At 36.1% G+C, this 16,717-nt stretch overlaps 1 protein-coding gene across 16 annotated transcripts in view; it reads left to right on the top strand.

The window, feature by feature from the left end:
* FRMD5 (FERM domain containing 5) overlaps positions 1-16,717 on the top strand; it is a 372,595-nt gene that overhangs the window by 189,442 nt on the left and 166,436 nt on the right. For 7 of the 16 annotated variants that reach the window (XM_072962550.1, XM_072962548.1, XM_072962546.1 and 4 more), the window contains one exon: positions 15,655-15,755. The exons of the other annotated variants lie outside the window; for them this stretch is intronic. The gene's annotated coding sequence lies outside the window, so the exon portion shown is untranslated. The remainder of the gene's footprint in view (positions 1-15,654; positions 15,756-16,717) is intronic. 16 annotated transcript variants of the gene reach the window in all.

Raw genomic sequence — 16,717 nt, forward strand, 5'->3', positions numbered from 1 at the left:
ATTGAACAGGATTCAAATCCCACCTCTGACATAACTGGTGTATGACTTTGGGAAAGCTAGTGAACCTTTCTAAACCTCAGGTTTCTCTTGTCTCCTGGAATTTCTATGACAATGAAAGGAGATCATACATGTAAAGTGCCTATCATAGTGCCTGGCATGTGATGTGGAATGAATAAATGGTCTCTGTTAGAGTCATTTTCCCACCTAACTCTGGTCCTCAGTATGTATCACATAAGTTTTGAGGAAAAGAAGAAGATAACAGGCTAGGGGGGATGACCTGGAACAGTTGATATCACTCAGAGGTGCACAAGTAGAATCAAAATTTGTGGAAGAAGTATCAGGGCATCACTTCTCTCTTTCAAGCCTTAATATTGAACCAAAAAATACTTAAGTGAGGGAGTATTATACTTACCCTGAAGTGGCCTTAAAATTATTAAATTCTTACCACATATTCACGATTCCATTTATATGAAATGTCCAGAATAGGCAAACCTATAGAGACAGAAAGTAGTTGAGGAGTTGTTTAGAGCTAGTGGGTAGACTTAGAGGGAAGTGGGGAATGGAAGCTAATGGGCACAGGGTTTCTTTTTAGGGTGATGAAAATGTTCTAAAATTGATTATGGTGATGACTGCACAACTCTTTAACTACACTAAAAACCGTTGAATTGTATTCTTTAAAAAAGTGAATTGTATGGTATGCAAATTATATCTCAATAAAGTTGTTTAGGAAATTGTTGAATTCTTGTCTGTATTGTTAGGTAGAATGTAACTTCAGATGAGGAATTTGAGAGAAAGCAACTTGCACAGGTCATACAGGTAGTACATAGTGAGCCAGAGTTCAATGTCACTCCAAAACCTGCACTTAAAAAAGTGTGTGTGTGTGTGTGTGTGTGTGTGTATAGAAATGTTTTAGGTTTACAGCAAAGTTGAACAAAAGATGCAGAGTTCCCCTGTACTGCCTCCCCTACGCATGTGCAGCCTACCCATCAGAGTGGGTACATTTGTTAAAATTAATGAACCTGCAATGACACATGATTATCACTCAAAGTCTATAGTTTATATTAGGGTTCACTCTCGGTATTGCATATTCTGTGCATTTGGACAAATGTATAAGGACGTGTCCACCTTTGTATTACCATACATAGTCATATCACTGCCCTGAAGATCCTCTGTGCTCCACCTAAAAACTCAGACTTTAAACTAATGCACTAGGTTGTTCCTTAAGGTTTCATATATTCAAAAGAGCCTGTTCTGACTGCTTTCCCCTCTGAATTAATAGTGTAGGTTGGCTGCACGCTCTTAATTTTTTTTTATCTTACATTGTTTTTCATTAGTGTATTATTGTTTTCTGTGAATCCTACTTACCTGATTTGATTTTAAAACCTGTGAGGGTGGGGACTAGCTCTTCATCTCTTCCTAACCCTGACCCTGTGTGGCCTCTTATATTATCAATACTATGAATGATGATTTTGTGCAGTGAATGGAATTCCTCTCCATAGTAGCACTCTATGAAGACCAATAGCCCTTTCACAATACAAATGTTCCTTAAAAGATATAATTACTGCTTTTTAAATGACATCCTTCCTCACTCCCATCAGTTCTGCCTCTTAAATATCTTCATAGAAGTGTTCTATCAATAGGCTCCCCCTGTAAAAATTGTGGTAAAGTACACATAGAATTTACCATTGTAATCATTTTTAAATGTACAACTGAGTGACACTAAGTACATTTACAGTGTTGTGCAACAACCACCACTATCTAGAACATTTCATCACCCCAAAAGGATACCCCACATTCATTAAGCAGTCACTCCTGCTCTCTCCTACCAGGCAACCACTAATCTGCTTTCTGGATCTATTCTGGATATTTAATATAATAGAATCATACAATATATAACCTTTAGTGTCTGGCATCTTTCACTTTGCATAAAGTTTTCAAGGTTCATCCACGTTGTATGTATTAGTACTTTGTTCCTTTCTGTAGCCAAGTAATATTCCATTGTTTGAATATACCACATTTTTGTTTATCCATTCATCTGTTGATAAACATTTGGATCATTTCCACTTTTTGACTCTTGTGGCTAGAGCTGCTAGGAGCATTCATGGACAAGTATTTGTTTGAACACCTCTTTTTGTTAATTTGCATATACACGAGGAGTGGAATTGCTGTGTTATGTGGTACTTTTATATTTAGCTTATTGAGGAACCTTCAGTATCTCTTTTGTAATGTTACAGATTGTGTGTAGCATGTAAAGGTATTAATACTTGTATTGCAATTAAACACCTCCTTGTGTCTTTGTCTCTGTCTGTCTCTCCCTGTCTCTCCCCTAGAGCTAACTGGTCAACAGGCCCTCTCAATTCTATCTCTGAAACCCCTTTTCTCAGCTTCACTTAAGCCATCAAATTCTTTTTTTTTTAAACTATTTTTTATTGAGTTATAGTCATTTTACAATCTTTTGTCAAATTCCAGTGTAGAGCACAATTTTTCAGTTATACTTGAACATACACATATTCATTGTCACATTTTTCTTTGCTGTGAGCTACCACAAGATCTTGTATATATTTCCCTGTGCTATACAGTATAATCTTGTTTATCTATTCTGCATATGCCTGTCAGTATCTACAAATTTTGAAATCCCAGTCTGTCCCTTCCCACCCCCCGCACCCTTGGCAACCACAAGTTTGTATTCTATGTCTCATCAAATTCTTAATATATCTTACCAAACCACTTGCTGATTATGCGACTTGAAAAGTTATGTATCCTCCTTGTCTCAGTTTCATTATTGATAAAATGGGGAATAATCTCTACATAGACTTATTATAATAATTGAGGTAAAACGTATAAAGCTCTTAGCTTTATACTGTCACATAACAACTCAATGAATGGTAGCTGTTGTTAATAGTCTTCTAACTTCTCTTTCTTCCTCAAGTTTGGTTTCTTCAGATCCATTAGCCACATTGCTGCTAGAATAATTTTCCTAAAATGGAAATTTGATCGTCTTGCCTCCCTACTCTTTTTCAGCTTTACTGAGGTGTAGTTGATGAGTGTTACTTTATGTCCTTTATAACTCTCTATGTCTACAAGATAAAGTCCAGGCTCCTTAGTTTGATTCAAAACCCTCTTATTTGGCTCCTCCTGCCCTATGTGGACCTTTATATTATCAAGACCAGTGTCTGCACACCCACCATCCACAGGGTTGCCATAGCATCAGGTCATTTGTTTAGTCTTCAATTTTTTTTTACTTGATGTTGTATCTTGGCCTCTGAGGAGTTTCCTTATTTTCTTGAAAACTTGTCTATGTGTTTAAAAGAATCTTTGCTACATTTTATTCTGAGTTTCGTTAAGATTTATTGGAGGAAGTTTTCAGGTTACCTGGTCCACCCTATTGTCATAAATAAAAAATCCTTCTTATAGTTCTAATCTCATCTTCTGTCTTTCCCCTTTGCCTTCATACAAGACGACTCTAGTGCTAAAACTGAGGTCGGCTCAGTGAGCATTCTACAGGCTACAGTGTTTATTTGGAAGACTTGTTTACTTTAAAAAATTCATAACAAATCAATGGCTGAAGTTGTTAAATAATAATCTATATAAATGCCAGCTGCTAAGTGAAGTTTGTGCATATGGGAACATTTCCCATTGGCTGTATTAGATTTCCAAAGGTAAATGTCTTTGTACTCAGATCACAGGCATTTATGTATCCTGATCCCTGGATGTGGTTTACACATGCTGCTTCCTCAGAATGTGTCCTGTAGTCACAATCTTTTAGCAGAATTATAAATATAATTCCCATGTGAGTAATGGCCTCTGAGTTTTGTTACTCAGGGAAATATTCTTAGAGTTGCTGTCAGTTATTCACTAGAGACATAACAACAATTAAAATAATGTATTACATTTCTATTGTTCTTTTAAAAAACTTTATTGAGATTTAACACAGATACAATTCACCCGTTTAAAGTGTACCATTCAGTGGCTTTTAGTATAGTTGCTGAGTTGTGCAGCCATCACCACAATTAATTTTAGAATATTTTTATATCCTACAAATGAATCCTTGTACCTATTTTTAGTTACTTCCCAGTTTCCTCTTCCCTCAGCCTGGCAACCGCTAATCTACTTCCTGTCTCTATGAATTTGCCTATTCTGGACATTTCATGTAAATGAATTCATGCACAACGTGGCCTTCTGTGTCTGCCTTCTTTTACTTAGCATATTTGAAAGACTTGTTCATATTGTAGCATGTATCAGTACTTCATTTCTGAGGCTGAATAGTATTCCATTGATGGATTGTTTATCTTTTTATTAGTCGATGGCTATTTAAGTTGTTTTTACTTTTTAGCCATTATAAATAATGCTGCTATGCACATTTGTGTACAGGTTTTTGTGTAGATGTATACTTTCATTTCTCTTGTGTATATACATAGGAGTGGAGTTGCTGGGCCATATGATACCTCTATGTTTAACCATTTGAAGAACTGCCAGTCTGTTTTTTCATAGTTCTTTAGAAAAATAATATTTACATCTACTGTTTGTATCTTTATAATGTCTTAGATTTTTAGAAGAATTGTCCTCCTCTCCATTCTAGAAATGAGAAAATCAGGGCACAGGAAATTGAACTTGTTTGTTGAAGGTCACACCACTAATAACAGACATGACTTCTAACACCTGTAGTGGCCATCTTTACCTTGGAGCTTCTCAGCTGCCATCTGTATCTACTTGCAAATATAGGGTAGGGGAAATAGATCTGGAGAGCAGTGCATTAAAAATATTAAAAAATATAAATCTCATAAGTTAATGTGATCTTAGTTGTGTCAGTAGAAACATCCAAATAGATATCTGAAACTAGGGAGGATATCATCCTTCTGTTCTTAGCACTTACCTATCCCGTGGCTAAAATGTTAGTTTCCATCTGGGGTGATGTACTTTAAGATAGGCACTGTCAAGCTGAAGTTTGTTCAGAGAAGAGGAGCCAATGAAAGGATTAAACACTATGATACAGGAATAAAGGCTGTATTCTCCAGTGATTAGCCTGCAGAAGAGAGAAGACTTACAAGAATATGATAGCTTCTTCCAGATTAGAAGATCTATCATGTGGATCATGTAGGAAGAAAAGGTTTAGAGCTGTGCTGTCTTACCCCAGAGGGAAGAAGCAGGAAGTTGCAAGGAGATAGGTTTATTCCAACATTTATGTCTGAATTCATATCAGAATAATTTCTGACAGTTGGAGTTAGTTGAAAATGAATTGGGCGGCCTTGGGAGTTCACGTAATTCTCTATCAACAATAGTATCCAAACCGGAGCAAGATGACTGCCAGTAGGAAATTCTGTAATGGTGACTCAGCATCCTGTGGGTTGTATTAGATGGTTTTTGAGGTTCCTTTCAACCACGAGAAACTGGTTCTTAGAAATCTAGGGAAAACAAAGGTAGAAGTTAACTGCAGCCTGGAAAATGGTGGGCATGTATAAGGTAAAGATGAATATATTATCGTCCTCTTGAAATTTGGTAGCCAAATCATAAAATTTTAGAGCATTGAGGGACCTCATTGATCACTTTGTCTATGCCCCCTCATTATATGGATGGGGAAATAGATACAGAGATTATTCACCTTGTTCAAGGTTGAATACCCAGTTACTGGCAGAGTCTAGACTAGAATCTTTGTTGTTTTAAAACAAATAAAATACTTAGTCATTTTAACAATTAAGACAAACACAAATAACTTAGTTAATAAAAATGCTGACAGATCCAACACTAGGTTATGACCAGATCCTTCATGTTTTATTAATGAAAGCTCAGTATGTTCAGGATGTCTTTCTAACCTTTTGAGGACAAGATCAAAGAATGTGAATGACAAGTTTTACCACAAAACTCACCCTGGTGCTGCTATCAGAGAGAAGATATTGAATTGAATGAACGATTGATTTGACACAGTATGGTCCTTTAAACTGTGTTCTATGTCTTTATGTTTTTCTGTCTTTGCCTTTATCATTGTTTTTGAGTGTTCTATTATTTTCATAGGTTGATCCTACTGATTTTGTTTTATTTCAGGTTCACCTTTATCTCAGTGTCTTGAATGTTTAACACACACAACAAATGCGTTAAACAGCAAAGTATTCAAGACTTCTAATATTGATAACAGTATAAACAATAAAGCATTCAAGAACAGTGAAATACAAACAATGAGAAAAAGAAATCCTGGGCTCAGGTGAAGCTCCGCTAGGAGCATGTCAGCCAGTCTGAGGCCTGTGCAGGGTGACTGAGGTGGTCAGGTTGCATTGATGTGCCCGACTGAATAGCCAGCGGTTCCGTCTCCACAATGGAGGCTTGTAGCATGAAAGTATTAGCACCATTAGTAACCATGTAAGACTGGCATGAGAAATGAAATCTAATCTTGATCATTGTTTTGAATATTCTAAGAAGAGTTTATCAAATAAATGTTCTTCCTTAAAATGGAAGCTATTTAGGGTACTGGGGGCATCTTGCTTCCCTTCTGCTCTTCTCTGTAGGATCACATGTCTTAATCTTCCCCATAACATCGTAAAGAGAATATTAGGATAGTTTGCATATTTCCAGTTCTTTTTTCACTGTTTTGTTATCAATATCCTGTGATACTTGTAGACGTCCACTGAGGCCCAAAGGCAAAAAAAAGGGTATTTAAATCTGTCTTTTGAAGTATATAGTCAGAAAGTGTGAAGCCTGTCATGAATTATGAGCATATTCAGTGAGTCACTGATGAAGTATCCTCAGCCACAAAATCCTGTGAAATTTAGTTTCATAATTGCATCACACTCCTTTGGAACCATTGTTGGAGTCAGAATTCACTAGGGAAAACACTAACTTAATTGCCAAACTTTATCGTTCCTTCTTTCAGCACACCTGCAAAGTGCTTATCATAATGGGAATTATGCTTGTTTCAAGGAGAAGCTATCCTTGTGAATTAACCAATTAGCCAGTGTTCCATATCTTATCTTTCATTCCCATGCCTATGAATTTTTTTGCTCCAAGTACCGACACTTACTTGTGAGCTTGTAAATTGAAATGTATGTATTCCTTCGCTTGACATCTCATCACTGCATAATATGACCTTCAGCTATGCTTTTAGGAAGTGATTATTTATGCCTGGGTTAAAAAAAAAAGGAATCTGCAGGCTGTGTGTGGAAACTGATTTTTTAAAAGAAATTTTAAAGATACCTCCCTTCTTAATAGTGTTTTTTTGCATATGAAACAACTTAATCTTCAGCAGAAATAAAAGATCACTGGAATGGGATTTATATGAAGCCTGATTCTGAAAAGTCAGCACATTTGGCTGTCAATCATGGACAAAATTGCCAGAGACAAAGCACTGATCCCTTCAGGGCGGAGGACTGGTTGCCACACAGCAAGAATCCTGGTTGACCCAGCAGAGTTCGGTGTATGGGGTGAGGGGATCTCACTACCAGAAAAATCACCTGTGAGTGCTTTTTAAAAGTGCATTTGTTTGGTTTTGCCATTTTAGACTTAGTCTTGATTGGTGGATAGAGTGTATTTGAAGGAGATTGGCTGCAGTCTTGAAACTCACTTTTCTTGTCCATGTTCTGATGTGGGCAAGTGGAAAGGGGGCCCTTGACCTTGTTTTATAGAGTTAATATGAGCAAGAAAAAAATTGCATGAAACTTTGATCAGTCTTAAGAATGACCATTTATGAAAATAAATTGCTTTGTTGTCCCTAAAGTACCAAGAAAATTAGAGAGCTCATGGGAAAAGCAGATTTCAGAGTAATTTCAATGCCTATCACCATTTTGCGGATAGTGAAAAGCCTTAGGGTATTGGTGGTGTTGTTTTGGGTTCACTTCCCTCCCTCGTTGTCCTCTGAGGCTGTGTATGTGCAGCAGATGGACCAGATTGTGGCACAGCTGACCCATTAATTTTGACCATATTCGTTATTGGAAACTTTCATTGGTTGTGTAGCAATTCATATCAGCCACTAAGATGGCCAAAATTAATGGATTTTTCAATGCCTTACAAGCCATTCAATTATGGCACAAAAACAAAGACAAAATGTCAGTTCAGAATTTTATTTGAGGGGAGATATAAATCAGTTTGAGCAATAATTTTTAAACACATGCTAATAATTTTTTATTAATCCTCTGAGTTCCTAAGCACAAAGAATCTCAAAGAATTTTAGTAAATGTGAAATATATTGTAAGTAAAGGAATGGACCGTAGTTCATTTTTGTATGTGAAAGAATGTAACTAGTTACTTCTTTGTGTTTATTATTACTGGATCATTGCTGGATTCCACCTAACAGTCTCTGTTTCCTGGAACAGATGATCTCAGGTCCCTTAAAGAATCACAGTACTGATTTGCTTTTTGTTGTGTAGAATAGTGAACTTTGCAATAACACATACTTTCCCAAGTTCGTAGCTGAGGATTTTAAGCAGTCAGTAAAGGCAGAAAATTAAAGGAGAGAAAATCCAGAGCAAGCTGTTCAAAACTAATCAGTAGGAAATTATGTAAACTTAATTAACTAGGGCATCAAGGGAAGGGCTGTTGGAGTATAATGAAATATTTTTGAAATGAGGCAAAGCAGCCAAACTGAAACAGGGTTAGTTGAAGTGTTTCCAAAAGGAAGGGAGGGAATATCCTCTCTGCATGAGGAGCACTGCTTGACCTTGTGTCTTATTTTTGGCTGTGAAACTCTGTGCCAGGATTCTAAGGAAGGTATATGGAAGTACAAGGAGAGTCTGGACCTGAGTGAACCGATAAAGAAAGGAGAGAGAGATGGGGAGTTCTGGCTTGTACTTTTTATTAGTATATGTGCTGCTGAAGCGAGCACATGGCTTGTACTTTTTATTGAATGATGTACATATAGTAAAATTTTGAAATACAGACATTATGGTCCAGCTGTAAACCTCTAACCTTCCATTTACAACTGAGCCAGAATGATCAGCCAGGGTTTAGGAGAGATCTGTTTACTTCAGGTCTAGGTAGACCAGATGGAGAAAGACTGAAGGTTCTGTCTACTGCTCAGATTCAGTTAAGTTTTTAAAAATGTTTATTGAACACTTTTTCTGATCAGAAATGATGTACTAATGCCGCATGGGATAAATGCTGAGTAAGGGATTCATTCTGTTGCCCTTTAAGAGCTTACTGTCTGTTACGGAGGATGAGATAGTACACAGAGTACCAGGCAGGCACAATGATACTCCTGTGTCGGAAGACTTCTACGTGTTTATCTCTAGTCCTGTCTTCTTTCGTGAGCCCCAGATCTGAATAGTCCACTGTCTGTTGACCTCTCCCATCAACTTTTCCCCCCAGTTTTTAAAATTGTAGTAAAATATACACAACATAAAATTTATCATCTCAACCATTTTTAAGTGTACTACAGTTTAGTGGTATTAAATACATTCATAATATTGTACAACCATCACCACCATCCGTCTCCATACCTCCTCTCATCTTGCAAAACTGAAACCCTGTACCCACTAAACAGTAACTTTCTATTCTTTCCTACCCCCCAGCCCTGACAACTACCATTCTGCTTTGTGTCTCTGTGAATTTGACTGCTCTCAGTACCTCAAATAAGTGGAATCAGACAGTATTAGTCTTTTTGTGACTGGCTTATTTCACTTAGCAGAGTGTCCTCGTGTTCATCCATGTTGTAGAATGTGTCAGTTTCCTTCCCTGCTAAGAGTGAATAATATTCATTGTGTGTATAAACACATTTTACATATCCATTCATCTGTCGACCCTATCAACTTTTGAACCGAGAAAGAAATGTGAGCTTTCATTTTCTGATTACTTCAAAGGTAGAGTTAGAAACTTATGCACACATAAACACAAACAGATTGTTTCCTCAATGCTCTCATTTTTGGGGGGAGCAAATGTAGAATTTAGAATCTGTGGGAAATGATATTTATTAAATGTATATACGATCCCACATGCATATAAACCCTTTATGAAGATGGCAAATTGTCTAAAACACAGTACTATCAAATTTGGGGAAATAAAGAATGCATATATGAATTATTAATTTGAAGATTAGGTTTGGAAACTTGTATGAATAAGTAAATTTTATAAATAAATAAAAATTTTATTTTGTTATTTATTTGTGACCTTGGTGACATGCTGTTGTGGACTGAATGCTTGTGTCCTCCCCAAATTCTTATGTTCAAAGGTATTCCCCAGTGTGATGGTATTTAAAGGTGGGGCCTTTGGGAAGTGATTAGGTCATGAAGGTGGAATCTTCATTAATGAGATTAATGCTCTTAAATGAAACAAACCCCAGGGAATTCCCTTGCCCCTTCTGTCATATGAGGACAGAGAGAGAAGACAATAGTCTGTGACCCAGGAGTCAGGCCCCCACCAGACACTAAATCTGCTGGTGCCTTGCTCTTGGACTTCCTAGCCTCCAAGAACTGTGAGAAATAAAATTTTATTGTTTATAAACTACTCAGTTAATGATATTTTGTTATAGCAGTCTGAACAGACTAAGACACATGCTTTAAATTTTTAAAATTATGGTAAAACATACAATAAAATGTAAGATTTTAATCATTTTTAGGTGTACAGCTCAGTGGCATTAAGTGCATTTACATTGTTGTGCTAACATTACCACCATCCATCTTCAGAACTTCTTTACTTTCTCAGATTGACACTTTGTACACATTAAATAATAATTCTCCATTCTACTTTCTGTCTCTATGAATTTGACTACTTTTAAGTACCTTGTATAAGTGGAATCATATAATATTTGTCCTTTGTGATTGGCTTGTTTCACTTAGCATAATGTCTTAAGGGTTCATCCATGTTGTAGCATGTGTCAGAATGATAGTCCCCTGTATGGATACACCACATTTTGTATGTCCATTCATCTGTCGATGAACATTTGAGTTGTTTCCACCTTTTGACTATTTTGAATAAATGCTGCTATGAATATAGGTAAACAAGTGTCTGCTCAAGTCTCTGGTTTTAATTGTTTTGGATGTATATCCAGAAGTAGAATTGCTGGATCACATGGCAATTCTATGTTTAACTTTTTTAGGAACTGCTATACTGTTTTTCACAATGGCTACCTATTTTATGTTCCCATGGTCAATGTGAGGGGTTCCAGTTTCTCCATATTCTTGCCACTGCTTTTTATTTTCTGATTTTTGAATTACAGCCATTCTGATGAGTGTGAAGTAGTATCTCATGGAGGTTTTGATTTGCATTTCCCTAATGATTTGTATTGCTGGGCATCTTTACATGTGCTCATTGGCCATCTGTTTACTTTCTTTGGAGAAATGTCTGTTCAGGTCTTTTTCCCATTTTTTAATTGGGTTATTTTTTGTTGTTGAGTTTTAGGAGTTTTTTTTAATATATTCTGGATATTAATCCTTTATCAGACATGATTTGCAAATATTTTCTCCCATTTTGTGGGTTACCTTTTCAATCTGTTGATAGTTTCTTTTGATGCACAAACGTTTTTAATTTTGATGAAGTCAAAATTTGTTTTTGCTTTTATTGCCTGGGCTTTTGGTGTCATATCCAAGAAATCATTACCAAGTCCGTTATCATGAAGCTTTCCTCCTGTTTCCTTCTAAGAGTTTTATGGTTTTAGCTCTTACAGCTTAGGTGTTTGATCAATTTTGAATTATTTTTTGTAGATAGTATAAGGTAAGAGTTGAATGTCATTCTTTTGTACAGAAATATCTCAACATCATTTGTTAAAAAACTGTCTTTTTCCCATTGAATGGTCTTGGGTCCTTTGTTGTAAATTGTTTTACCGTATATGAGAGGGTTTATTTCTGGGCTCTCTATTTCATTGGTCTATATATATGTCCTTATGGCAGTACCACACTGTTGTGATTACCGCAGCTTTGTAGTAAGTTTTTAAATCTGGAAATGCAAAGCCTTCAACTTTGTTCTTCTTTTTCAAGATTGTTTTGGCTATTCTGGGTCCCATGAGATTCCATATGAATTTTAGGACAGTGACATGCTTTTTCTTATGGTCTTTGAAATATTTTGTAGGAAGTCTTGATACTTTTATACAAATTTCCTTTTGAGGTGATCCTCTCCAGCTCATCTGTTAGTCATCAGTATATTACAGAATTTCGTTTGCTCATGAAAGGCAGCAACCACATCAGTTTTACCTGATTAGCTTCCAGTAGGTTCAAAATTGTGTAGATATTTAATAAATACTGTCCAATTCATATATTTGAGACAGACTGTTATCTATAAAGTCCAGTTTGGTCATTTGAATTTTTTCAGTTACAGTAAGTTATTGCAAAATAGTTGTCGGTCTCACAGCATGATTGATCTTAGTTTGGCTACAACAGCAGTGGAAAAAAGCAAAATTTAATGGGAAATTATTCATTTTACCATGCTATAAATCTGTGATCTGAGTACAAGAAACATAAAATACTTTATTTTTTAAATGAGAGGACACGTTTAAATATGTTACATGAATATATTTAAGGTTTTTCCTAAACATTCAATGAAAGATCAATGTGTAGACTTTTTGAAAGATGTGAAGGCTTCCTTCAAAATACATGTGATGATCCCTAATACATATATATATTTTAAATGTCCAAGAATGATTCATCCACATGAAAATATGTTCTTTCCCCAAAATCAGGGGCCTGAAAGATGTGCTGAGTGCACATTAACTGGGCAGTCACTGCTTGAGGCTTGGTCCAGTCCTCTGGATTATGGACATTATCCAGTTTTAGCAAAACTCTAGGAAGCTGCGGTTTGTGTCACTGTAGTTTGTTTTATCATTATTGCCACTATTTAACCATTTATTTAGCATCAATAATACATGACAGTACAAGAGAAATAAGGGCACAGGGACTGCAGGGACTGTGTACTCAAGAGATTCCTGGACCACCCCTCTGAGTTGCTTGATGAATTTAGACAGCTAGTGTCAGTTTTATCATGGACTTACAGAAATAGTAGGTGACCAAAATTCAGGCTGTAGTTAGGGTCATAAAGGATTCCTTGTCCTTTTAGCACAGAGTAATTCCAGACTCTTTATTTGCTACTTTTCTCTCTCCAGATGAGACTGAATATGATAGTGCTTCATGGAAAACTTGGTTCCAGGAAAATTAACTCAGAGAAATGTGATGTCTCTTAGTGGTTAATGATGGTTAAGGGCACAGGTTTTGGAGTTAGACCTGTGTTCAAGTCCCAGCTCTGCCACTAATGTAGTTTCAAAATGAGGGTAATCATAGTACCCAGTCTTAGAAGATGGTGAGAATTAAATGAGAGAATTACTATAAAGTACTTATTTGTTCATTCCAGCACAAAGTGGGTACTCAGTTCAATATGGCATTTGTACTTTTGTAACTCGTTGTTTCTTCTACATAAAAAATAACATGTGTTCTCTTGGAAATTTTGGAAATACTATATAGAAGAAACTTTAAATTACCCATTTCATTCTATGACAGTGATAGTCATTGGTAACATTATTAATGTATTGTGTTGTAGTCTTTTCCCTATGTATATATGTATTTGTGTGTGTGTGTGTGTGTGTGTGTTTACACACAAATGTAGGTCTGGCAGGTAGTGACTGTTTAGTAATAATTTGTTGACTACTACTGGATATGGTAGAATGTGTCCTTTAAAAAAATAGCTACGTAATATTCTCTCATGGATGTACCATAATTTATTTAACCAAATCCTTATTGTTAAACTATTATTTCTATTAAAAAATAGAAAGATTTTTCTATTAAAAATCGAGGTGAACATTTGTATTTATAAATCTTTATATATGTTTTTGGTTATTTTTTTTAAAGTAAATGCCCCTAAGTAGAATTACTGAGTCAGAGGTTATGAGTTTCTGGCACATACAGCTAAAATTTCCAATTTAAGAGTGGTCCCAAGAACAGTGTTTCCTTTCTAAACTTTGCCAATTCAATATGCCAGAATGGTCTTTTTTTTTTTAACAGTCTCTTATAGTTTTCTTCTTTTCATAATCTCTTATAATTTTGATTCATATTTTGAATTTTTACATTATTACCATTGAATATTTTCCTCCTATATTTAAGAATATTTTAAAGAAATTCCCATTTCTTTGTAATGATTTTTCTCAAACAAAATCTCAACAATGCTAGTAATATCTTCTGCCCCAGAGAAGTACACCATTGTTCCTGAGAAGAAAAGGAAAAATAATCGTTTTTGCGTGTTTTAAGTGGAGAGTAACTTCTTTGATTTATGTGAGCATTAAGCCATGATAGGTAATGACAGTTTACTCCTAAACTGTGTTCAGTTACCCACTGACATGGATATGCTATAACCTGTCATCCTTGGCTTATAGATCTCCCCAGGGAAAACGTTCCAGGACAGTGAGCAAAAGAAATGTTTTCTGGGGGAAGAATCAGGGCAAGAGCATTGTGATTTCAGACATCACAACTTTTCCCTCTAGCAGTCTGTATCCAAGAGCAAATCTATGCCAGCCAAGTAGATGAATCTGGCATTTCTAAGAATACATGTGATGGCTGGAATTCCTGGTGACAACTATGGGCCACTATCACATACCCATTTCTGGACATCTCAGGCTAAGAGATGACTGGAACAGGGATCATTTTATACACAGAAACCAGGAAACTTCTATACTTATTCATAGAGCTTTTCATTTTTCAGAGTGTTTCCCTCTGCCTGTCAGGACTTGTGTTCTCACAAATTCCTGCTCTCACACCAGGGGAGGGAATAATTGAATTTAGATGATTGGTTTTTGAGTTGGACCACTACTTTCCTTATGGAATTCTGTGGAAGAAATGGATCGCATAGAGGACTTACAGGGGAAGCAACTCTGAATGCTTACATGGATACACACTTATTTGTTTTCTTTGATATATAAAAGGAAAGTATTGACTAAAATAAGTGGGTAGTGTTCTATATTCATATCATCATCTGAGTATTTGCCATTGAATTTTTTTATTACAAGTTTCAAAGAGCAGATTGGGTCAGATCTCACTTAAGAGGGGGAACACTGGTTTTTTTATGATGCTTAAACTGTATTTGGAAATAGAAGATTAAGAAACTTATATCCTTTAATATCTGTAATAAACTGTGACCATTCAAGGGTTGAGCAGCATCTCGTTGGAAGCAATTTATTTTCCATTGAAATTCACACCACTTAAGAATTTGTAATTGGAGGTCTGCTTAGCTAAGACCTCATTCCCATCTGATGCTTTAAAACTGTTACTCTCCAAGCCAGGAAGATGATGTTTTCAGGCCTACATATGATGGCTCTGTACCAAACTAGCAGCATCTTGTCACCTTCCAAGGCCTGTGTGGCTTTTTTAGAGATTTATTATGTACAGGGAAGAAGCAAGCATGTTCTGTTCCCTCAAGATTCACTTGTGCTGAGAAGCCTGGACAGAGAAAAGCTGGCTGTTCATTATCCTGAGCTGCCCAGCCCTTGCTGCAGCCTGTAGCCTCAAGAGGGACCCCAGTCCTCCAGGTCCCTAGTGCGTATGGTATGGGTTCTAGATATCTGAATGCGCACCTAGGAATGCCTGGTGATGTCATGAAAGTTGACATTATTATGAAAAGTGGGCAGGAGGTATTGTGCCCTTTCTGAGAAAGTTTTAAAATTTTCTTATATCCTAACTACAATTAAGAGGGAAATCATAACTTAAAACACCACACCACCAACAACCAACTTCCTCATTAACAAATAGACTTTCTATATTACAGTTGCAAGCCAACTAAGAGATCATCCCCTTTCTTGGACTGTGATCATGGACTTCTCAATCTTATCCTTGTAACACTAAGGCCTAGAAGAAACCTTGGCCCAGGTAAATACACAGTAAATATTAGCTGAAAGAATAGTTCAGTGACATGGTTCTGTGATTTCCACTTTTTTTTCTTTGCCAGGGATCTTTTTAATTAACTTTATTTCCCATGGTCTCCACATTTTGAAAAATTTACTATTCTGTGTTGATTAAATGAGAATTCATTTGTTTCCTAATTTTATTGACCAAAGCAGCCTAGGGTTTCTGGTCAATGTGAGAAAATCATGATTGGTTAGGACCATAATTCCAATTCAGGGAAAAAAATCTGACATTTTTATTTAGATAATATAGAAAATAAGCTTTTTAAAAACAAAAGCAATTTTTTCAATTCCCAGTACCTCCAATAAAATAAATAAACCTAATTACCCCCTCCAGATAATAAATAAATAAAAATAAAAGCAACTTCCAGCCCAATATTACTTTTTAGGGGTCTCCTGTGAGTTTGAGCATGCAAAATGAAAATTAATGATTTAGTCTAACCCATTCATTTTACAGGTAAACTTGTTAATGCCTAAGGAGTTAGGGTGAAGTAATTTACCTGCAGAGTTAGGCTAATTGATTCCCATTTCCCAGATTAAAGAGTCTAGTTAAAATGGGAATATAGGCTAGGACTTAGAGAGGATATTCTAGAATGAGGCCTTAGGTTGTTCCAGGCTCTTTTTTATGAATGTTGTTTGGATTATTGCTGACTAGAATATGTAGAATCCCATTTTAACACATAATTTATTGTCTCACACCTAGTTACATATAAGATAATTGCATATCCTCATGATCTAGCTCACAGTTTGTACTAATGTTTCATTGTTATGGATCAGAAAATTCTACCAGATTTAAAAAATTCAAATGAAGAAGTATCCTAAAGGACAAATTCCGCCTGAGAAGGATGTAGGAACACCCTCCTTCTGGCCCCAGGAGAAGGAATTGCTTGAGAGTGCATGTCATCAGCTTGCGATTAGGCCAGTGGC

This window comes from Vicugna pacos, chromosome 6 (assembly GCF_048564905.1).
Source record: "Vicugna pacos chromosome 6, VicPac4, whole genome shotgun sequence".
Taxonomy (NCBI): Eukaryota; Metazoa; Chordata; class Mammalia; order Artiodactyla; family Camelidae; genus Vicugna; species Vicugna pacos.